General features: G+C 44.2%; 1 pseudogene; it reads right to left on the reverse strand.

Annotated features, from left to right (window-relative positions):
• The window catches only part of LOC141243035 (protein transport protein Sec23A-like), a 52571-nt pseudogene extending 28697 nt beyond the window's left edge, over window positions 1–23874 (reverse strand).
• Between the last annotated feature and the right edge of the window lie 679 nt (window positions 23875–24553).

The raw sequence follows: 24553 nt of genomic DNA on the forward strand, positions 1-24553 counted from the left end.
CTTGAGCCACATGTTCTGCATCTATGGAAGTCAAGGCAGTGGCTTCTGGGTAGCGGGTGGCAAAGTCTACCAGGGTGAGGATGAATCTTTTCCCGCTGCGGCTGGGGATGGCTAAGGGGCCTACTAAATCAATGGCAATTCTCTGGAACGGCTCCCCTATCAAAGGCATGGGTTGGAGTGGGGCCCGAAATGGGGCTCCGCCCATATGTTGACACACTGGAAAAGAGGCTCTGTAGTTCTTCACTTCTTGAGTGACCCTTGGCCAAAAAAGCTACGCAACAGGCGGACCCTGGTCTTTTTGGTCCCCATGTGCCCAGCTGCGGGAACATCATCAGCTAAGCGCAGTAGTTGAGGTCGGTATTGCTGGGGTACCACAAGCTGATGTACACGGGTCCAAGGTCTTTCTGGGCAGGATGCGGGCTTTTCCCAATATAAAAGGCCTCTTTCCCATCTATACACCTCCGCCTGATTTCCTCCCCCAGGTTGGGCAGCCGCACTACGGATATTCTCTAGGGTGTGGTCTATCAGTTGGTAGAATTCCTTACGATCTATCTCCCCCCAAGTCAATGGCCACAGTTTGGTTTGATGTACTCACATTTGTTGGCTCAGAAGAGGAGGCTGAAGACGGCGGGGGTGGGTTATCCTCGGATGGGTTGGTAGAAAGATCTGCACACGGTTGATTCTTGGCTTGGCTGCGGGTGATGGCGGTGACGAACTGGCTGGATAATCCTTGTCCCAGGTCGTTTCCCAAAAGGACAGGGGTTGGGAGGCCGTCCATGAGCCCCACTTCAACCTCTCCCTGGTCAGTTCCCCAGTCCAACTGCAACTCGTGCCAGAGGGATGTTTGATCGCTGGCCCCCAGCAAGGGAGATGGTCACTTGGCGGCCTGGTAAATGATGTTCGGCGGGAACAATATCTGGGCTAACCAGGGTGATTGAGGATCCAGTGTCTCGAAGTCCCTGAGCCGGTATTCCACCAACCTTAACCGTCTGTATGTGGCGATCGAGGTTGGCTGGTGTACGGTGTCCGACTGCCGCAAGGTGTGGATCGGGTAAATCACCTCCTCAGCTGCTGGTGTTTCGTGGGGGTAGTATCCTCCAGGCCTCGCTGGTTCATCTCTGCATATGTTGACTGGTTGAGCTGGCAGACGGGCTCCAGGCATGGGGCCCCGGTTTTGAAGACACTCTTTGGCCATGTGTCCAAGGCGCCCACATGTATAACAGCGTCGTGGGTTAGGCAAATCACGGGCCCTGTTGGTAAGCCTTTTCCCTGTTGGGGCTTCTGTGGCATAGTGAGTTAGTCCAGCACGGGAGTCTGGAGGTCGCTGGGATCCATGGTTGAGGAATCTCCTGGGATCAGTGAGTCTATTGGGTCTCCAGCTGGGTCGGTTGGCTGTAAATTCGTCAGCCAATCGCGCTGCTTGCTCGGGGGTGTCAGGCTTCCGGTCCGCCACCCATTCTCGTATTTCCGGGTCCATCTTCTCCATAAGCTGTTCGAGTACTATCATGTCCCGGTGGGCAGCAGCAGAGTGGGTAGACCGACCATCGAGCCAGCAGTTACAGTGTCGTCGGAGCTGACTGCCAAATTCAACGTAGGAGACACCCTGGCGAGGCATAGTCCGGAACTTAATGCGATATCTCTCATGGGTTATGGCAAAAAAGGTCAACAGATTGTCCTTAATAATTCCATAGTCCAAGCAATCCTGAGGCCCAAGTGATCGGACAGCCTCCTGGGCCCGACCAGGCAAACTTGTCCACAGGTATCTGGGCCACTCAGCTGTGGGTACCCTGTGCATACTCATCACCTCAAAGTTTTGCAAGTGTAAATCAATCTCCGTGCTGGATTCATTCATCACTGGTATGTCACTGTAGCGAAGATGACTTCCTTGGTGGTGGTCTATTGTGGAGGTGGGCACTGGTGGTAAGGAAATTGGAGCTCCAAGCACTGCTTGTAAAACACCAGCCCTTTCTTCTCTTGAAGCTTCAGGCCCCAAGGCAGCCAACCATTCCTTGGCTTGTTCTGCTGGGGAATGGGTGGTTTCCAGATTGTCACGGGACCCAGGATGAGGCACATGGTGGGCATCCTCGGGTACAACGTCGACGGGGTCCTCATAGTCCTCCACCTCATTCTGGATCTCCCAATCGACCAATTTCTGGATCAAAGCCGCCCAGGTGTCAGCGCTTCTGTATTCAACATTTCGTCTCTGGCACATATCCTGTAGCATCCATTTACTGCTGCTGTCGTATCTCCTCTCCGGCCCTTGTCCCATGGCTGAGCTGGTGGGGTTGGACATGGCAGTGTCCGAAACCTGAATGCCTCACCTATGGCTTGCTGGATATGCTTATATGCCTCCCTGGTTGTTGAGCCCCTGGACGGTGTCCACGAACACCAGTCCCCTGCAGCTCTCCTGGATAAACCAGGCTGAGTAGTATCCCACCGCTGCCACCAATTGTGAAGACACGGGGTCAGTGGGTGCTCTCGTCCACTGGCCCAGCCGCCTTTAGAAAGACAACGTGGACCAGGGCTCATCCCCAACTGAACGCCCGAACTCCTCAACCGTGGGCGGAACACTACTCAGATAACACAGGGTGAAGGAATCACAATATTAAGGCTTTATTGGATCCCCAACAACTAACAGCATATAACACATAACCAGCACAGCACAAATTGTAACAGGCAACAGAGTCTCACCCTTCCGCTGGCTCCCCAGGGTTTTAGATTCTTAGTATCTCAGATCTTCCAGGACTATGTACTCCAAACCAGTGGTCCCCTTCTTTTGGCAGGCACCCGCCCAGAGAGAAATAATGCCGGAGTTTGGAACTGAGACAGCACGGCAAAGTCTGTAACCAGGTGACCGAAATGTCCCAACCTGGGTTCCGTCCTAGGCGATCATTGTTCTCCCATTTGATTCCGAAGATCCTAAATTAGCTGCCTGTCTTCAAGCTAGTGCACCTGCAGTCGGGACCGACATCCCTAGGCTGAGGGCAGTAGGCAAAAATCTCCCGGTCAACTGAACAGTCCTCCTGATATACCCTCAGCCCTCATTGCAGGATACCGGGGACTTCACGATTGGTGGAAGAAGACTGTCTTTTCATTGGCTGGATCTCAAGTCCCATATAACCATTTTTGGTCGTATTTCAGTCCAGGCAAGGGAGAACCACATACTGGTTGATATAGTCCTACAATGGAATGCTAGTAGGAGACATTTGGTTTGCAAGTTATGACATTAGAACAATGATGGCTGAGGCAATTTACATAGAGTCAACAATCCACATGGTAATACAATGGCATTCTAACAGGATTAAATTCATAATTGCATTACCTAGGTCAATATTACCAACATCAACAAGACTCTAGAAACAATGGGTATACAAAATAGTGTCCAGCTAGATTGTAAGAACTTAACCCATGAGTGGCATATTACGAGTTCGCCACAAAATACCAAATTGTCCGGATAAATAAGAAATCATCCTATGTTGTATATAAAAGGGGTCCATTGCGTTACAATAAGGATCTGGAAAAATGTGTCCATCAGAAGGATCCTATCTGGTAGAATGCTGGTGCTATCGAGCAATACAGGCTGTAAAAACAAGGAATCATTTATTTGCATGAATGAGTTTTCTAGAAACTTGATACATTACATATACAGTGTATATTAAAGATGCACTCCGGTTAATTTTTTTACTAAATGTGTGTATATATGAATGTAATGTAGTGTGAGTGTATTAATATACTCTACTATCGCCACCTTCCCCAGCTTCCAGTTCCATTCTGCTCCTCTTCTCAGTGATGTCACCAATCGCCACCTTCTGCCGTATTCAGCTTACAGATCGGTTCTGCTCCTCTTCTCAGTGACGTCACCATACTTCAGACTCTCCGGCTTATTCCATCTCTATGTATGAGACAGAACTCTCTTTTATAAAGGAAGCATTCTGACACTCCATAGTCTTACATTGTAAAAGCCACTTCCGTGTCACGCAGAGCTCAATGTGAGCCGGAGAGCTTGCAGAGCAGTAACATCACTGAGAATAGGAGCGGAATGGCGCTGGAGGCCAGAGAAGGTGGCTTTAGGTGAGTATATTAACACACAAACTACACTACATACACAGATTTAGTTAAAAAAAAAAAAAAAAAACTTCATGGAAGGCCTTCTTTAAAACAGTGTTACACACCTGTCCCAGGTCTGGACTCTGCTTCCTAAAACCCAGGTGCGCTAAACTTTCTTGTTCTGCATGTTGAGCTTTGCAAGTATCCTGATGTCCTCCCATGTGTTGAACTTCCTAGGCCTATATAAGGCCTACCAAGAAACACACCCTGTGTCTTGGTATTAAGAATTTTACTTTGTCTATGCACAGCTCCCTGTCTCTGGTCTCCAGGATGTCTTCTGTATGCCTGCAGCTTCCAGAACCTCTGTTACTTGTTCAAAGTATTCTATGGCATCTGCTGTCTGCGTTCACGAGGATGTCTCCTCTCTGCCTGTGGCTTCCAGTACCTCTGCTATCTGTCTGCATTTCCTGCGTGTTTCAACTGCCTGCTGCACTGATGCCTGTGACCCCTACAGTCCTGCTCATTATTATTGGCACCCATGAAGTTTAAGTACATAATGTGGAATATCTCCTGAAAAAAATGAATCAATTGAACAGTATTTTTGTATAGAGACTCGTGTTTAATACAAAAGAGCAAATGATAAACAATAATTTAAAGCAAAAACCAATGGGAGGGAAAATAGGAAAACCTAAAGCTTGCTGTGTCACTGGTACTGCCACCCTTTACATTAATTTAGTATGGAAACACATTTTGACTCGCCTGTGGTAAATCACAAAAGAGATTTACCTGTGATTAATTGTTGGTGCCCATGTGACATGAATTAGCCAATGAATGATGACTTCAGTGTTTTAAAAAGCCACATGGTAGGCCCTGTTCCTTTGTCACAATGGTGAAGACAATGGAGCTGTCTGAGGACATCAGAACTGCTATTATTAGCAAACACAAGACTTTCAAAGGATATAAGGCCATCTCCAAAGACCTTGGTATCCCAGTTTCAACAGTGCGCAATGTTATTAAATAGTTTGCCAAGCATGAAACCGTCAAGAACCTCTCTTTCTCTCGTGGGGGAAAAAGGAAAATTGACGAGATGTCTTTGAAGGTTGGTGCGAATGGTGGAAAAAAAACACCACATCAAACATCCATAGACCTGAAGGCCAACCTGGAACGGTCTGGGGTCATGGTTTCAACAAGTAACATACGCCGCACACTAAGCCAAGCACAGCTTTATGGGCGAAGGGCAAGGAAGAAACCATTGCTGAAGAAAAGGCATAAAAAGGAACGACCGATCTTTGCCAAAGAGTACCTTGACAAACCACAATCCTTCTGGGAAAATGTTCTGTGGGCAGATGAAACAAAAATAGAGCTTTTTGGCAATGCAAAGCAACAGTTTGTTTACAGATGGCGCAATGGGAAGCTTATAAGGAATAGAACACATTACCAACAGTCTAGCATGGTGGAGGATCCATAATGCTGTGGTATTGGAGGCCTTGACCCTATCACAGGAATCATGAAATCAGATAATTATCAAGACATTTTAGAGTGAAATGTCCTACCCAGTATAAGAAAACTTGGTCATGGGTCCTCCAGCAAGACAATGACCCAAAGCAAACATCCAAAAGTACACAGGAATGGTTGAAAAAGAAAAGATGGACTGTTTTAAAATGGCCAGAAATGAGTCCCGACTTCAACCCCATTAAAAATCTGGGGTGAGCTGAAATCTGATAATGGGAAAAATATCCCTGCAAACATTCAAGAGCTTGAACAAACTGCAAAGGAGGAGTGGGAAAAAATTCCAGCTGGGAAGTGTAAGAAGCTTATAGATGGCTACAAGAAACGTTTGGAGGCTGTCAGCAATGCCAAAGGGGATGCAACCAAGTATTATTTAGGGATGCTTTTATTGCTGCACATGCTGTATATTCTGTTTCTTCTTTGAAATTGCAACATGGAAGTTGAAAAACAATGTTTTATTGTTGCTGTTAGAACCTTGCTGTTAGGTTTTTTTTCCTTTGCTGGTCACATGACCTTGTTGGCCTATTTAATCCTGCTCCGCCCTTCTGGCTTTGCTGGACTTCATTGTATATCTACTTTCTAGCTAGCCTGTGCTCTGTATCTATCTCTGTTAGTTTGCTTGGTCTACGGACCTCTATGTTCTATCTATTTTGTTTGTTCGTCTGTCTGCTACTATTTCTGTTAGGAGGTGTCCCATATTCCTTCCAGTCCTTAGTACTTGTAGGGATTCCTTCCCCACATCTATAGGTCTTCGTACAGACTAGATTAGGACTTTAGCAGGTCTGATCGCAGGATCAGGTTCCCTGTTACATCGTAGGGATTCAGCTGAGTCCTATAGTAGGGACAGATCTCCTCTCTTTCCTTAGCTTTGGTAGCAGAACATAACAGTAAGTCCAGCCTGCAAATTCTCTAAGGAAAGATTTTTTTTGTTCCATCATGGTGTCGGTTCAGGATTTGGCTAAACACCTGCAGGGACTCTCTCTGGAAGTGGCCGAGCTCCGTCAGCACGTGAGTAACTGTCCTGGAGCATATTTCTTGGAGCCTAAGGTATGTTTGCCGGATTTATTTTTTGGTGAACATCGAGAATTTTTTTCATTTAAAAATGCTTGCTTATTGTATTTTCGTTTGAGACCCAAGTCCTCTGGGGATGAATCCCAGCGCGTAGGGTTCATAATGTCACTTTTGCGCAAAGAGCCTCAGGAGTGGGCCTTTTCTTTGCAACCTAGTGATACATGCTTCAGATCAGTGGATAGTTTTTTTTCTGCTTTAGGACTATTATATGATGATCCTGACCGTGTGGCATCAGCTGAGACTGAGTTGAGACGTTTAAAGCAAGGATCAGGTAATGTGGAAAAATATTGTACTCATTTTCGTCGTTGGTCCACTCAAACAGGGTGGAACGATTCTGCTCTGAAAAGTCTATTTCTTGCTGGGCTCAGTGAAAGGGTTAAAGACCTGCTAATTGCTTATCCTACACCTGAGGATTTGCAACAGGCTATGCAATTAGCTATACGGGCGGATAGAAGACAGCGTGCTAGGGTTAATGAGAGCAAATCCTCTGCTATGTCAGTTTCTGGTTATGATAATGTGTGTACTAACAGTGGTGAACCAATAGAGATTGGATCGGTGGCACCTCGCTCTCAAGAAAAAGACCGTCGTTTTTCGGAAGGCTTGTGTTTCTATTGCGGAAAATCTGGTCATTTGATTAAAGGCTGTGAGCTTCGTATGAAGAAAGAAAAAAAAATGGTCAGTCACGCCCGTATTGCCTGTTTAAATTCCAAGGGTATATTTTTAGCTGCTTCCACGATTGCTCAGGAAAAATTAATGGAATTTCGGGTGTTTGTTGATTGCGGGTCTACACTAAATGTAATTGATGGGGGATTCGTGGAAAAACTCAATTTAAAACCTGAACCTTTATCATCCCCAATTGCTGTGGTTTCTGTGGATGGCTCCCCTTTGAAGAATATTACTCTCAAGGTCAGTGAATTTCCTCTCACTATTAATGGTGTTCACCATGAGAAATTGGATTTGGTAGTGTTGAATAACTTGCCTTCTCCAGTAATATTGGGTTTGCCCTGGTTAAAATTTCACAATCCTGTACTGGATTGGTCTACCAGTGAAATTAAATCCTGGAGCCATAAATGTTATGACAAGTGTTGTAACGGGCGTATTGCAGCTTTGGATAGGGGAGAATTGCCTGTTCCTATTCAGGATTTTTGGAGAGTTTTTTTCTGAGAAAGAATCGCAGGTTTTGCCTCCCCATAGAGACTATGATTGCTCTATTGAATTTGTCCCTGGAGCGACTCTTCCTAAAAGTCGTTTATTTAACCTTACTATTCCTGAGAGGAAGGCTTTGGAGGAATACATACAGACAAGTTTGGCCGCCGGTCACATTAGGCCCTCTAAGTCTCCTGTGGCGGTTGGATTTTTTTTTGTAAAAAAAAAAGGACGGCGGTTTACGTCCTTGTCTAGATTTTCGTGAGATTAACAAAATTACGGTACGCAATCCTTACCCACTGCCATTGATTCCTGATCTGTTTAACCAGTTATTGGGGGCCAAGTGGTTCTCTAAAATTGACCTTAAGGGGGCATACAATCTGTTGCGCATGAAGGAGGGTGATGAATGGAAGACTGCTTTTAACACTCCTGTGGGTCATTTTGAGAATCTGGTTATGCCTTTTGGTCTTACTAATGCTCCTGCATTTTTTCAGAATCTGATTAATGACATCCTTAGACCTTTGATCGGTAAAAATGTGGTTGTGTATTTGGATGACATTTTGATTTATTCGCCAGATCTGGAGTCTCATTGGCGGAGCGTGCGTGAGGTATTACAGTTATTAATGGACAATTCGCTTTTTGCTAAGCTGGAGAAATGTGAGTTCGCTGTACAGAGAATTAGTTTTTTGGGCTACATTATCTCCAGCAAAGGTTTTGAGATGGATCCGGTTAAGGTTCAGGCTGTGCAGGAATGGCCTAGGCCTATTGGTTTGAAATTGATACAGAGGTTTTTGGGTTTCGCCAATTACTATAGAAAATTCATAAAAAATTTTTCTAGTATTGTCAAACCTCTGACTGATCTCACCAGGAAAGGTGCTGATGCGGTTCAGTGGTCTTCTGAGGCCATTGAAGCTTTTGTGTATCTCAAGGAGAGGTTCACCTCTGCTCCCATCCTTATGCAGCCTGATGTTACTAGGCCGTTTTTGGTTGAGGTTGATGCTTCCTCTGTGGGGGTTGGCGCAGTATTGTCTCAGGATAACGGGGATGGATTACATCCCTGTGCCTTTTTTTCAAAAAAATTTTCGGAGACTGAATTGAATTACGATGTTGTTAATCGGGAATTATTGGCTATTAAACTCGCATTTGAACACTGGCGCCACTTCTTGGAAGGTGCGGAATTTCCCGTTCAGGTTCTTACGGATCATAAAAATCTGATATATCTTGATGCTGCCAAGCGCCTGAATGCCCGTCAGGCTAGGTGGGCACTGTTTTTCTCGCGGTTTAATTTCTCCGTTACTTACATCCCTGGTACTAAGAATGTTAAGGCGGATGCCTTGTCTCGCAGTTTTTCTCCCATAGTCGGTGCTGAGAAAGAGGAAAACATTTTACAAGAAGGTGTTGTGATAGCTGCTTTAGACTCCGTTTTGGAAGATGAGATTCTTAAAGCTCAGGAGAATGCCCCATCTAACACTCCTCATGGGAGGTTGTTTGTGCCTGGGACCTTTAGGAGAGATTTGTTTGTTGAGTGTCACGAATCTCGGTTGGCAGGTCATCCCGGAATCTCTGAGACCAAGAGACTGGTGGGTCGCAGTTTTTGGTGGCCTGGATGGCAGAAGGAAGTCATTAAGTGGGTGCGCCAATGTACTATATGTGCTAGATCTAAGTCCTCACATACTCCTGCTGCGGGGTTGCTTTGTCCTTTGGAGGTCCCCAGTGCTCCTTGGACACATTTGGCTATGGACTTTATAACTGACCTTCCCCCCTCTGAGGGTTTTACTGTCATCTGGGTGGTCGTGGACCGTTTTAGCAAGATGTGTCACTTGGTTCCCTTCGTCAAACTGCCCTGCGCTAAAACTCTCGCTAAGACCTTTGTCAAAGAAATTGTCAGACTTCATGGCGTTCCTACTGACATTGTTTCTGATAGGGGTCCTCAATTCGTGGCTCGTTTTTGGCGTGCCTTTTGTGACAAGTTGGGAATTCATTTGTCGTTTTCGTCCGGATATCATCCTGAATCTAATGGCCAGACAGAAAGGAAAAACCAGGATGTTGAGCAGTTCTTGCGTTGTTTTGTGGCAGACAATCAAGAGGGGTGGTCTGAGTTTCTGCCACTTGCCGAATTTGCTCTGAACAATCATACATCTTCTTCTGCTGGTTGTTCGCCTTTTTTTTGTTGTTCTGGGAGACATCCGTCGTTTGGGTCGTTCTCCAAGTTGGGATCTGCCGTGCCTGAGGAGGAGAATTTTTCCGGTGATTTGGAAAGAGTTTGGACGGATGTGCGTGGTAATCTTCAGGAGGCCAACAGAAAATCTAAAGACTACTTTGATAGGAAACGACAGGAGGTTTTGTTCGCTGTTGGTGACATGGTTTGGTTGTCCTCTAGGAATCTGCGGTTGAGGATTCCTTCTAAGAAATTGGGTCCCAAGTTTGTAGGGCCCTTTAAGGTGCTTCAGGTTGTCAACCAATCTGCTGTTAGGTTGGAGGTTCCTACCTCCTGGAGAATTAATCCGGTCTTTCATGTCTCTCTGTTAAAAAAAGCTGTTGTGTCGGATGGTGACGCCTCTGCCTCTGTTCCTCCGGTGGTGGAGGACGGGGAATATGAAATTTCTCGCATCCTTGACTCTAGACAGTATAGAGGTAGTTTGCAGTATCTTGTGGCCTGGAAAGGTTTCGGACCCGAGGATAACTCTTGGGTGAGGTCAGATGATGTTTCCGCGTCCAGACTTATCAGAGCATTTCACAGGAGATTTCCTGATAAGCCTGGTCCTAGGGGATCCGGAGGATCCTCTTAGAAGGGGGGGTACTGTTAGAACCTTGCTGTTAGGTTTTTTTTCCTTTGCTGGTCACATGACCTTGTTGGCCTATTTAATCCTGCTCCGCCCTTCTGGCTTTGCTGGACTTCATTGTATATCTACTTTCTAGCTAGCCTGTGCTCTGTATCTATCTCTGTTAGTTTGCTTGGTCTACGGACCTCTATGTTCTATCTATTTTGTTTGTTCGTCTGTCTGCTACTATTTCTGTTAGGAGGTGTCCCATATTCCTTCCAGTCCTTAGTACTTGTAGGGATTCCTTCCCCACATCTATAGGTCTTCGTACAGACTAGATTAGGACTTTAGCAGGTCTGATCGCAGGATCAGGTTCCCTGTTACATCGTAGGGATTCAGCTGAGTCCTATAGTAGGGACAGATCTCCTCTCTTTCCTTAGCTTTGGTAGCAGAACATAACAGTTGCATTACTTAGGACCACTAATTAAAAAATCCTGAGGACATAATTTTGGTACATTTCCATTTATTTCTGAAAATATTGTACAGTCTATGAAAAAATGAAGGGGTGCCAATAATGGTGATCAGCATTGTATGACCACCCGGACCTTGGTCTTCGAGGATCCACTTCATCTAGTGAGCACTTGACAAGCAGATCCATCACCAGATTTCCTAATACAAAACTGCACACGTTACTGAATAGATTACCTAAACCTTATAAGATGATGTATGCTAGAATGGCTGCATAATCTTTTATGAAGGTTTAATATGTTCTCTGCCCACTGAACCTGACTGACCGTGTCCACCTGCTGCTGCTGAAACCTCACACTGCTAAGTACAAGCTGCAGTTGTCTGTCAGGTTGGGTGGGTGGAGTGTGCATATGCTTGTACTCATTAGCTATTTCATTCTACAGCTGGACTCATAAATTACTCATCAGAATTATTAAGCCAGTCTGAAATAGATTTAAAAAGTAAGTATCAGACTTAAAATATCTAATAATGTAAAAGTGTAATGTCAATTGCTGACAGATCCGCTTTCACTATGCACAACCAGACCCAGTCTTCCATAAGAAACTACATTTTGCCTGTTTTTAAATCATATCTGAGGGATAGTAAAAGCATGTAAAATTACTGTACGCAATCCTTACCCACTGCCATTGATTCCTGATTTATTTAACCAGTTAGTGGGGGCCAAGTGGTTCTCTAAAATTGATCTCCGGGGGGCATACAATTTGTTGCGCATGAAGGAGGGTGATGAATGGAAGACTGCTTTTAACACTCCTGTGGGTCATTTTGAGAATCTGGTTATGCCTTTTGGTCTTACCAATGCTCCAGCATTTTTTCAGAATCTTATTAATGACATCCTTAGACCTTTAATCGGCAAAAATGTGGTTGTGTATTTGGATGACATTCTGATTTATTCGCCTGATCTGGAGTCTCATTGGCGGAGCGTACGTGAGGTATTACAGTTATTAATGGACAATTCGCTTTTTGCTAAGCTGGAGAAATGTGAGTTCGCTGTACAGAGAATTAGTTTTTTGGGCTACATTATCTCCAGTGAAGGTTTTGAGATGGACCGGGTTAAAGTTCAAGCTGTGCAGGAATGGCCTAGGCCTATTGGTTTGAAATCGATACAGAGGTTTTTGGGTTTTGCCAATTATTACAGAAAATTCATAAAAAAAAATTCTATTATTGTCAAACCGCTGACCGATCTCACCAGGAAAGGTGCTAATACGGTTCAGTGGACTTCTGAGGCCATTGAAGCTTTTGTGTTTCTAAAGGAGAGGTTCACCTCTGCTCCCATCCTTATGCAGCCTGATGTGACTAAGCCGTTTTTGGTTGAGGTTGATGCTTCTTCGGTGGGGGTCAGTGCGGTGTTGTCTCAGGAAAACAAGGATGGAGTACATCCCTGTGCCTTTTTTTCAAAAAAATTTTCTGAGACTGAACTTAATTACGATATTGGTAATCGGGAATTGCTGGCGATTAAACTCGCATTTGAACACTGGCGTCACCTCTTGGAAGGTGCTGAATTTCCCATTCAGGTTTTCACTGATCATAAAAATCTGATCTATCTTGATGCTGCCAAGCGCTTGAATGCCCGTCAGGCTAGGTGGGCACTTTTTTTCTCGCGGTTTAATTTTTCCGTTACTTACATCCCGGGTACCAAGAATGTTAAAGCGGATGCTTTGTCTCGCAGCTTTTCTCCCATGGTCGGTGTTGAGGAGGAAGAGGAGAGCATTTTACAAGAAGGTATTGTGATTGCTGCTTTGGACTCCGTTTTGGAGGATGAGATTCTTAAAGCTCAGGAGAATGCCCCATCTAACACTCCCCATGGGAGGTTGTTTGTGCCTAGGACCTTTAGGAGAGATTTGTTTGTTGAGTGTCATGAGTCTCGGTTGGCAGGTCATCCAGGAATTTCTGAGACCAAGAGACTTGTGGGTCGCAGTTTTTGGTGGCCTGGATGGCAGAAGGAAGTCATTAAGTGGGTGCTAGATCCAAGTCTTCGCATGCTCCTGCTGCGGGGTTGCTTTGCCCTCTGGAGGTTCCTAGTGCACCTTGGACACATCTGGCTATGGACTTTATTACTGACCTTCCCCCCTCTGAAGGTTTCACGGTCATCTGGGTGGTCGTGGACCGTTTTAGCAAGATGTGTCACTTGGTTCCCTTCATCAAACTGCCTTGCGCTAAGGCCTTTGTGAAGGAAATTGTCAGACTACATGGTGTTCCTACTGACATTGTTTCTGATAGGGGACCTCAGTTCGTGGCTCGTTTTTGGCGTGCCTTTTGTGACAGGTTGGGAGTTCATTTGTCGTTTTCATCTGGATATCATCCTGAGTCTAATGGCCAGACAGAAAGGAAGAACCAGGATGTTGAGCAGTTCTTGCGTTGTTTTGTGGCAGACAATCAAGAGGGGTGGTCTGAGTTTCTGCCACTTGCTGAATTTGCTCTTAACAACCATACATCCTCTTCTGCTGGGTGTTCGCCTTTTTTTTGTTGTTCTGGGAGACATCCGTCTTTTGGGTCGTTCTCCAAATTGGTTTCGGCTGTGCCTGAGGAGGAGAGTTTTTCCGGTGATTTGGAGAGAGTTTGGACGGATGTGCGTGGTAATCTTCAGGAGGCTAACAAAAAATCTAAGAGGTACTTTGATAGGAAACGGCAAGAGGTTTTGTTTGCTGTTGGTGACATGGTTTGGTTGTCCTCTAAGAATCTGCGATTGAGGATTCCTTCTAAAAAAATTGGGTCCCAAGTTCGTAGGGCCCTTTAAGGTGCTTCAGATAGTTAACCAATCTGCTGTTAGGTTGGAGGTTCCTACGTCCTGGAAGATTAACCCGGTGTTTCATGTTTCTCTGTTGAAAAAAGCTGATGTGTCTGATGGTGACGCCTCTGCCACTGTTCCTCCGGTGGTGGAGGACGGGGAATATGAAATTTCCCGCATCCTAAATTCTAGACGGTATAGAGGGAGTTTGCAGTATCTCGTCGCTTGGAAGGGTTTCGGACCTGAGGATAACTCATGGGTGAGGGCGGATGATGTTTCTGCTTCCAGACTTGTCAGAGCGTTTCACAGGAGGTTTCCTGGTAAGCCTGGGCCTAGGGGATCCGGAGGATCCTCTTAGAAGAGGGGGTACTGTTAGAACTCTCCTGTTAGGTTTTTTTTAGCTTACTGGTCACATGACCATTTTTGCCTATTTAATCCGGCTCCGCCCTCCTGGTCTTGCTGGACTTCATTGTATTTACTACTCTTGAGCTAGCTTGGTGCTCTGTTGCCGTTCTCTGTTAGTTTTGCTAGGTCTTCTGACCTCTATGCTTTTTGTTGTGTGTTTGTCTTTGACTGCTACTATTTCTGCTAGGAGGTGTCCAACTTATCCCAGTCCCTAGTTCTTGTAGGGATCCCTCCCTCACATCTATAGGTCTTCGTTCAGACTAGCCGAGGACTTTAGCGGGTCTGATCGCAGGATCAGGTTCCCCGTTACATCGTAGGGATCTAGTTTAGTTCTATTGTAGGGACAGTTCTCCTGTCTTTCCTTAGTCCCTGTAGCAGATCATAACAGAGGGGGGAGGAAAACCCAGTGATGTAGGAGCAGGAGGGGACGGTTTCTGGAGCATAGGTAGGAGCTCATTGGTTGCTGGTCACCTGAGCTCACACACTAGGGGAAGGTATATAAGGTGGGCACCATCTTACTTCTGGGAGAAGGTCAGTCAGAGAAGTGAGAGAAGGAGTTCAGCCAGAGAGGGCTGACAGGGGGCTGTGGCTCAGTTTGGGCCCAGCTCCACGAGGCAGGCCTAGGGTGAAGGCCAGAGCCAGAAGAAAGGAACAGAAACAGAAAGGAACAGAAAGGAACCGCAAAGAAAAGAGAAGTCCCCAAAGTGTAGAAGGGCACAGAAACAAGAAGGCAGAAGGGATTATAAGAGCCCATGAGAATACCGGATGAAGGGTCAGGCAGATTAAGGGTACCTGATCCCAAGTTGGTGGAGGAGAAACTACCCTCAGCCAAAGACCGGAGGTCGTGATCATTTATTGGTGCGACACCTCACCAAACCTGCTAGGAAGGCATCATATAGGACAGCGGGGAACGGGGCCCACGTTTACCCGCGCAGATCCGCGGTAGCTGGACAAAAGTTGGTCACTGGTGGGGCAGGCCAGAGAAAGGATGGAAGGGGGTCCTGTGCCATATTCCTGAACTGCCTAGGGGTTGACCGAGCCCCTCACCTGGTGGACGCAGCACGGCTCGGGCGGTAATTGCTGACAGAAGTGACTGGGAATATACGAACTGTGAGTAAAAGACCCTGGACTGCAACACGTTGTCTTTGTGCTTTTTGCTTCGCCAGCACTAACGGTACTGGGACTCCCGGCACCATCACCCCCACCATCCATTACACTGCCCTGGGGCTGCACTCTTCCCGTGGGGAGTAACACTACCTCAGCTGCAAACACCATCAGCCTCAGCGGTCTGCCTTGCAGCGGCGGTTCATAATAGCCGCAATCCACGGGTGGCGTAGTCGGACATTACCTACAGCACATAGCAGACTACCACTGGTCTGACCACCCTGAGCCACGGGACCGGGTCGCCACCACTACTCCCAGCATTGCCCTGAAGCCCGGTCCCGAGTGCCCACGGCCCAGGGGGCGAGTCACATGCGCTGTGAGAATTCAGAAGCCTGCAGTCACATAGAGTGACTGTAGACTTTCATCTCAAACCTGGACAAGCCCATTAATTATAAAATGAAGCCCTGTAGCCAATCCTGACAGCGTGTAATATACTCACTGTCGGGATTCAGCTCTGCTTGCAGGTTCCATCAGTCATCACACGGCCACTTCACTCATGTGACAACGAGCTTCTCTTCCTGCTTCTCTCAGAGAGGATTAGGAAGAGCAGCTCGTTGGCACTAAGGCCACGGCCCCACTATCAGTATTTGGACAGTATTCGGTCAGTATTTTATCTCGGGAGTGGGAGACAAAACCAGGTGAGGAACAATCAGAGAAAAGGTATAATAGAAACAAGTCACCAATTCTGCATTATCACCCACTCCTGGTTTTATCTCCCACTCCTGAGAAAAAATACTGATAGTGGGGCGGTGGCCTTAGTGTGCAAATCGCACATGTGCTGGGGAAGGAGCGGTGAGGGGCGCCAAACTGAATTCTTCCCCGGGTGCTAGAAGACCTAAATACACCTCTGGGCTTAGGTCCTGACCCCACTCCTTACATGCAGACCCCATAATGACCAAAGTTGGGAAGAGGTTAAGAAACATGTTAAGGTTATGTTCACACCTCCTATTTGTTATACTAGCAGCGTATATACTGGGAAAGGTTATAACATACTCGCTAAACATGCCCTTAGGATTTCATTAGCACAGCAGACATGGAATTGCTAAGTAGACTACGCTTTTCCATTCAACAGTACATGGTTAAAAAAAAATCATGTAAAGATATAGGTATTTATATGCTGGGACCCTATGTATGATGGATGCAACTGTATAGTATCTTCCCATTGAAACCCATTCAAATTATATGTGTAATGTATGGGTTTATGTATTATTTATAATGTATAGTTAACTTCATAGTTAATTTCCATCATTCCATATCCTTTGCATAAATATACAGTAAATATATATCATTTAGAATGAAGCTTTAACTACACCTTTCTGTATTTTTATATTGTATTTATCATGTTTTAGTCCCACAAGGCGATTTAAGCCTTTGATGTGTCTTTTTTTCCCCATCACTGTGAATTTGCATATTTGAACATGGTTTATACCAATGCCACTATGACATAAACTGAAAAAAATACATGGTAGTTATCAGCTATGCCTGGACATACCTCTGGAGGACCACTGAAAGAGTACGAATAAAGGATGGGCTGCATCATTATAAGGGACTGGGTAAGATCTTGACACATGAAGTGATGTCTATAGTAGGTACTCTCATCTGGACTGTTGTTAAACACCTGCAGAAAAGGCGATCTTCTCAAATGGAACATGAACTAAAAGGTAAAGAAAAAAAACTCAGTTTAGAAGACAAATTTTGACCATTTTTATTGATTAAATTATTCAAAACTATCGACTAACAGTCCCCACCCTCCCAAATCAATACGCATATGATGAATTTTTACATTATTACAATTATAATAGACACTATCCCAAATGACAATGACATTTCTATGCATGTAAAAATTACATATTGTCGTAGAGAAAAATTGTAAAACCAAAAAGACATTTTCAGAGAGTGGACATATCACCCTCACATTGAACACATGGGATTAATTATAACTGGGGAAGTGAGACAGAGGGATGACACTTCAACCTCCATTGAAGTAAGATCTCCTGCAATGAACAGGTAATTACAGCAAGGGGATTTGCTGACAGCCAGCCACCAAGTCTAGCATTCGTATACTCAGAGTTGGAGAAGCACAATTCCAGAGGCAGGGGCTTCCTCTGTTCAAAAGGAATTATCTCAGACACTTTGGAGCCAGAGGTCAGTGATGAATATTGAGGTTTGTATTGATTCGATAATTATAAGGGATATATTTTCAATGTCATGGCGAAGTGACAAACATAATGCATTAACTCACAGCACTGTAAGGCTGGCATTACACCTCCAACTTAATATCGAGCAGATGGATGATGCTATCCAGTGGTGTAACTAAAGTCCAATTGGCCCCGATGCAAAATTTGGACACCCCCCCACACACACACACAACCACCCCCCTCCCGCCCCCCATATGTTCATCAGATGTATGGGCCTTATAGTGTTCTAAATCCTATAAGGACATACGAGTTGCCTCCCCCCCCCCCAATTATTTAGTAAGGTCCCCCGTCCTAGTATATATAATGTCCTATATCCTGGTACTGTATATACAGTTTATTGCGAAAATATTCACCCCCTTGGCTTTTTACCTATTTTGTTACATTCCAACCTGTGTTTAAATATTTTTTTAATCCGATTTGTGTGTGATGCATGAGCACTAAATAGTCTAAGTTGATGAAGTGAAATGAGAAAAATATAGGCATAAATAACTAAAAATTGGCATGTGCATATCTATTCACCCCTTTTGCAATGAAGCCCCCTAAAAATGTCTGGTACAAGCACATGCTTAGTGGAAGGGAGACCACCTGTGTGCAATCTAAGTGTCACATGGTCTGTCAGTATATACACATCTTTCCTGAAAGGCCACAGAGGCTGCAACACTATTAAGCAAGAGGCACCACTAACCCTCCTGCAACGTACATGCCCCCAGCCCCTCCTGCCAGGTATATGCCCCCAGCCCTTCCTGCCAGGTATATGCCACCAGCCCCTCCTGCCAGGTATATGCCCCCAGCCCTTCCTGCAACGTGCCCCCAGTGTCTCCTTTGATGTACAGTTGGTTGCAAAAGTATTCAATCCCCCTTCTTGGCTTTTTACCTATTTTGTTACATTACAAACTGTGTTTAAATATTTTAGTAATTCGGCTTGTGTGTGATGCATCAGCACTAAATAATCAAAAGTGAGAAAAATATAGGCATAAATAAGTAAAAATTGTCATGTGTATATGTATTCACCCCTTTTTCAATGTAGCCTCTAAAAATTTCTGGTGCAAGCAATTATCTTCATAAGTCACATGCTTAGTGAAAGGAAGTCCACCTGTGTGACCTAAGTGTCACATGTCTGTAAGTATATACACATTTTTTTGAAAGGCCACAGAGGCTGCAACAGCATTACGCAAGAGGCACCACTAACCAAACACCATGAAGACCAAGGAGATCTCCAAACAAGTTAGAAAAAAAGTTGTTGAGAAGTACAAGTCAGGGGTGGGTTCTGAAAAAAAAAATATGCCAATCTCTGATGATCCGCCAGAGCACCATCAAATCCATTATCTTCAAATGGAAAGAACATGGTACCACAAGAAACCTGCCAAGAGAGAGCCGCCCACCAAAACTCTCAGCCTGTCAAGGAGGGCAATAATCAGAGAAGCAGCACAGAGACCAAAGGTAACCCTGAAGGAGCTTCAGAGTTCCCAAGTAGAGACTGGAGTATCTGTCCATACAACAACAATGAGCCATACACTCCATAGAGGTGGCTTTCATGGAAGAGTGGGCAGAAAAAAGCCTATACTTACACACAAAAACTGTAAAGCTCATTTTGAGTTTACCAAAAGACATGTGGGAGACTCCCAAAATGTACGCAAGAAGGTGCTGTGGTCAGATGAGACCAAAATTTAACTTTTTGGCCACCAAGGTAAACGCTATGTCTGGCACCAAACCAACACAGCTCATCACCCCAAGAACACCATCCCCACAGTGAAACATGATGGTGGCAGCATCATGCTGTGGGGATGTTTTTCGGCAGCAAGGACAGGGAAAATGGTCAGAGTCGAGGGGAAGATGGATGGTGCGAAATACAGAGATATTCTTGAGGAAAACCTGCTTCAGTCTGTCAGGGATTTGAGACTGGGACAGAGATTCACCTTCCAACAAGACAATGACCTAAAGCATACTGCTAAAGCAACACTCGAGTGGTTGAAGGGGAAATGTGTAAATGTTTTGGAGTGACCTAGTCAAAGTCCAGACTTTCATCCAATTGAGAATCTGGGGTGAGACTTGAAGATTACTGTTAACCAGAATAAACCGTCTAACTTAAATGAGCTGGAGCAGTTTTGCCTTGAGGAATGAGCAAAAATCTCATTGGCAAGATGTGGAAAGCTCATAGAGACCTATCCAAAGCGACTGATAGCTGTAATGGCCACAAAAGGAGTCTCTAAAAAGTACTGACTTGAGGGGGTGCACACTAAAGTTTTCATTTATTTTGTAGATTTTGTTGTTTGCTTCAAAATAAAATGAAAACCAAATGTTCACAGTTGCAGTCATGTTCTTTACATGAACAGATGCAAACCCCACAAAAAAAACTGTGAAATTCCAGGCTGTGAGGTAGCAAAACATGAAAAATTCCAACAGGGGGTGAATACTTTCGCAAGTCATTGTATGTTACCCACCCCCTGGAGCAAACTGAGTGTTTTTAACTCCCAGGCCAGGGTGTGTCAATCAGCAGCAGAAGGCAGGTCACCGCTGGGTCCTAAAGGAAGGAAGAAGACGTCTATAATGCCAAGCGCAGTGACCTTCTACAGCCAGATCCAAAGCGACTGTCTACTACACCTGACACACCCGTGACACCGTGATGGAGCACCCACATAATTTATTTTAAGGGTGTTTATGATGCCCGTAGGAAATTTTTATAGAGGCCTACCTCTAACAATCTGTATATTATACAGTATGTTCATGTATACCCTCCAGGGGTAAATGTTTTTCAGAGACAGAATGCCAAGAGTGTGCAAAGCAGTGATCAAAGCAAAAGGTGGCTACTTTGAAGAACCTAGAATATAAGACATATTTTCAGTTGTTTCACACTTTTTTGTTAAGTATATAATTCCACATGTGTTAATTCATAGTTTTGATGCCTTCAGTGTGAATGTACAATTTTCATAGTCATGAAAATACAGAAAAATCTTTAAATGAGAAGGTGTGTCCAAACTTTTGGTCTGTACTGTACATTGGGCTCGTTGCTCGGGTCGAGCACCTGAGCATTACGATTTGCTCGACTCGAGCAATGAGCATTTTAGTGCTCACTCATCACTAGTGCTATCCCATTAAATGATGTTTATATTAAAGTAAACGTGACGCCTGATACATGTTGCCCAATCCATAGACAGCTTGTGACCTCATAGCGTTTCAGAGTAAAACATATCTGGCTGATGTTGTCAATACCTGATACATGCTGCCTACAGATTGGGCAACATGTATCGTATGTAAGGTTCATTTTAAGTAGGCACGATTTCTTCAAATAACTACTAAGCAGGTGCTATCACTTTAAATGATGGTTATTCTATAAGGCCACTAAGTTAAATGATGATTATGCTAGGTGAACACTATCCCTTTAAGTGATGTTTATACTAGGTTGATGCTATCCCTTTGCTAAGAGGGCATTATCCCTTTAAATGAGGCTTATACTAAGTAGGTGCTATCCCTTTAAATGATGGCTGTAGTAAGTAGGCGCTATCCCTCTAAATTACTTGAACTTTTTTACTTTGCGCCAAATTAATGAATCGAGTGTGCCATTATGTTGAATTTGGCACAAAAAATGCCAACTAATATCCCAGAACATAAAAGGAAAGTGAAAAACCGCAAATGATGAATTGGGGCCGAGTAGATTTAAACGAGGGTTTTAAAGAGCAGAAAGTGTCTGTGAAGGCGCCGGATACTGGAGCTGCACTCTTGTTGGGAAACTTGTAACATCCTCTCAATACATATCTGGTGGTAGTATGTAATCTTGTAAATTAATAGAATAATAGGAGTTATTACACTACAATGTGCTGGATATACTCATAGAATATGTAAATTGTGAAAAAATCTACAATACCAAGCAGCAATCAGATCCAGGCTGCCTGAGTGATGATGCAACAATGAGGTGATCACCCATGACATCACAGAAGCCTTGTGACATCATCAAGTTCTAAGCCTATTAAACCTCTGGCTGATACTACCTCAGCCTTCTTATCTGTGAATACAGAGAGAAACAGACGGAGAGAGAGAGAGAGATAGAGAGATAGAGAGAGAGAGAGTAGAAGCTTTCGCTTGGCTAATCATCTTCCATCATGGAGATCCGGGGTTTGGCATTATTGCCCATCTTGTGGATCTTATGGACGCTATTGGGCCTCTGTGTCCTAGCTGCCCTGACTATAATCTCAGGGCACAATAAATATCCTTACATCAGGTAAGAGGGTACTGGGAAATAGTTCTGTAGTATCATTTTATATTATTTTGGTATTAAGTCATGGAATGTTCTAATTATATTATTATATTTCCTGGAATGTTCTTATTGCATTATAATTAGTACATTATTAACCCCTTCCCGCTGAGGACCATTTTCTTTTTACATTTCCATTTTTCCCTTCCCTTCTTCCAAGCGCCATAACGTTTTTATGTAACAAACCGCCATATGAGGGATTGTTTATAGCCGGATGAATCGTATTTTTGAGGCCTTAAATTGATATTTTTGATCTATTTCTGGTGTTTCAATTTTTTTTCTCTTTCTGGTATTTACCGATCAATTTAATTAATTTCATATTTTGAAAGATTTGACTTTTACGGACGCACAATACAAAATATGTTTATTTTCTTAATAACTTTTTTTAATAAGGGAAAATGGAAATAATTTGAATTTTTATGTTTTTTTTTTACATTTTTATATTTTTTAAAACTTCAGTCTCCTCCAGGAGACTTGATCATCTGATGTTTTTACTGCATTCAGTTTGATAACTTTCCTCTCATGTACCCTTGGCTTCAATTTGTGTTTGGTCAAAACATATAATTTAGGAGAATTATACATGACAATTACTCCACTTGTGTTCTAATTATTCTTAATATTTTCCTTATCTTTTGCAGTCACACGGGAAAACAATACCCAGAATCTGTGATCTACACAGTCATTTTCATGGTTAATTCCATTCTTGGTAAGTAAATGCTGCATCCTGTAGGAATAAATCATCATGAAAAGCTCCACAATTCTGTGCTCAGAGGTGACATTAAAGGGGGTCTCTGGGACTAGAAGATTGATAGCCCATTAATATCAGATAGGTGGGCTTCTGGGTCTGATACTCCACTGTTTACCTGATTTAAGGGGTCTTTTCGTTCTTTTGCCAGTGGTAATTACTGGTACTGACTGTTTTGGCAGCTCAGTCCCAGTAAAGTATATTAGACACAGCTGTAATACCAGGCACAACCCCCATCAAAACTAAGGATCTGTGCCTGATCAGCCATGAAAGCTCTGGGGACTCCCTTAAATAATTATTAACTTTTGTGAGCGAAATACGCTCTCCTCTATGCCTTCCGAACTCCAAATTAATAAGATTTGTTTTACGAGCGCTCGGGAAATCAGTACAGCACAGCCAGGAATGGTGTACTAGAAAAAGACTTCTGCTTTATTAACACATGTGACACTTTAAATAGGGTCAGAGACAAAGGAATAGTTCCCTCTGACCTATGAACCAATAGTAACCATAGGGGAGTGAACAGTAACGTGAAACCTCACTGCCCCTCAGTGTTACCTGATGACCATTACATAAGAGTGAAGACAAAATGGATACCACAGACAAACAAGATGGATTCTTTTCTCTCACATTTCCCCCCTTTTGTGACCAATTATGGCATCTCAGTAGGTATATAGGAGCGCGCTAGTCGCGTCCTCGGGACTTTCCTACCTGCTTCGCCTCAGTTCCCTACCTAAACACCTATAATTGTATCACAACAATGGATCTTTTCTTGTTTGGGGTCCATAGTATACAATCAGGGGTTCTGTGACACAGTTTTCCTTACATATAAACCTGAGCAACTTAGGTGTAACATAAATCAGCGTTTTTACGGCAACATATATCAACAAGCAGAATAATAATAATTGCATACATGTATAATCCCTAAGAGCCCCCCACCTAGACCCTTGAACCAATTGGTGGGATTCAGGAAAGAGAATGTTTCTCCCACCAGGAGTACATGCTCCTGTAACCACTTATCCCTTATCTCGGGTATCTTCTGTATATCAGTCCTAACCTGGAGATTTCCCATAAAGTCCATGTAATGACAACATGCAGGACTGATGATCTGACACATCCCACCATAGCGGTCAGGTGGTCCAGCACTATGGTGTGCTGTCAGTGACTACAATCAGCTGCTTCTGCATTATATTAGATGCATTAAGGACATCAAGCACCTGGAAGATCTGGTCATCTAGATAATCAGTCGCCTCTACCAGCTTATCCCACATCTGCGTTATGGACGGGTAAATCAATACGCTGCTCACAATCTTATTTGCCACCCCCATTTCTACAAGATGCGGTTTACCCTTGGGTCTGGGATTGTTGTCTGCAGCTCGTCTGTATAATGTGTGTATAGGGATTGCTTTAACATTTACTCTGGTGTGAGGCACTATAAAGGTTGATGGGGTCAGGAAGGTCGGTGTGCAGACCCCTGTGAAGTTATTAGGTAACCACTTGTAGGCCTGATGTCCACATACAATGGCAAACTCTCCGGTGCTCCCATAACAGTGTTATTGAATAGACTAGTAATCCATTTAGACAACAAGGTGGAGCTTAATATTTTCATAATCTCTTCCTGATACTGAGTGTCATTTGACATAATACCTAATATAATTCTTTTCAAGGTGACGTTTACACAGTGAAGCTCAGGATTGAGCGTGGCATCGACCGCTACACACTGTGTGATGTCGGTACAGACCCGTTACACTCAAAATACTCAGCTACACACTGTGTGATGTCGGTACAGACCCGTTACACTCAGAATACTCAGCTACACACTGTGTGATGTCGGTACAGACCCGTTACACTCAGAATACTGTAGAGAAAGCAACGTCTTTGGATCTTATCTGGATGCAGCCACAAGAGGGGAAGTTCGGATAACAGGAGCGGTCAGCACGACTAGAAGCCCAAGGCATTCCTGTCTGTCTTAGAGGCAGACCACTCCTGTTGAACAACAACCACGGC

This window comes from Phyllobates terribilis, unplaced genomic scaffold, assembly GCF_046119375.1.
Source record: "Phyllobates terribilis strain yellow unplaced genomic scaffold, ASM4611937v1 Scaffold_1100__1_contigs__length_419211, whole genome shotgun sequence".
Taxonomy (NCBI): Eukaryota; Metazoa; Chordata; class Amphibia; order Anura; family Dendrobatidae; genus Phyllobates; species Phyllobates terribilis.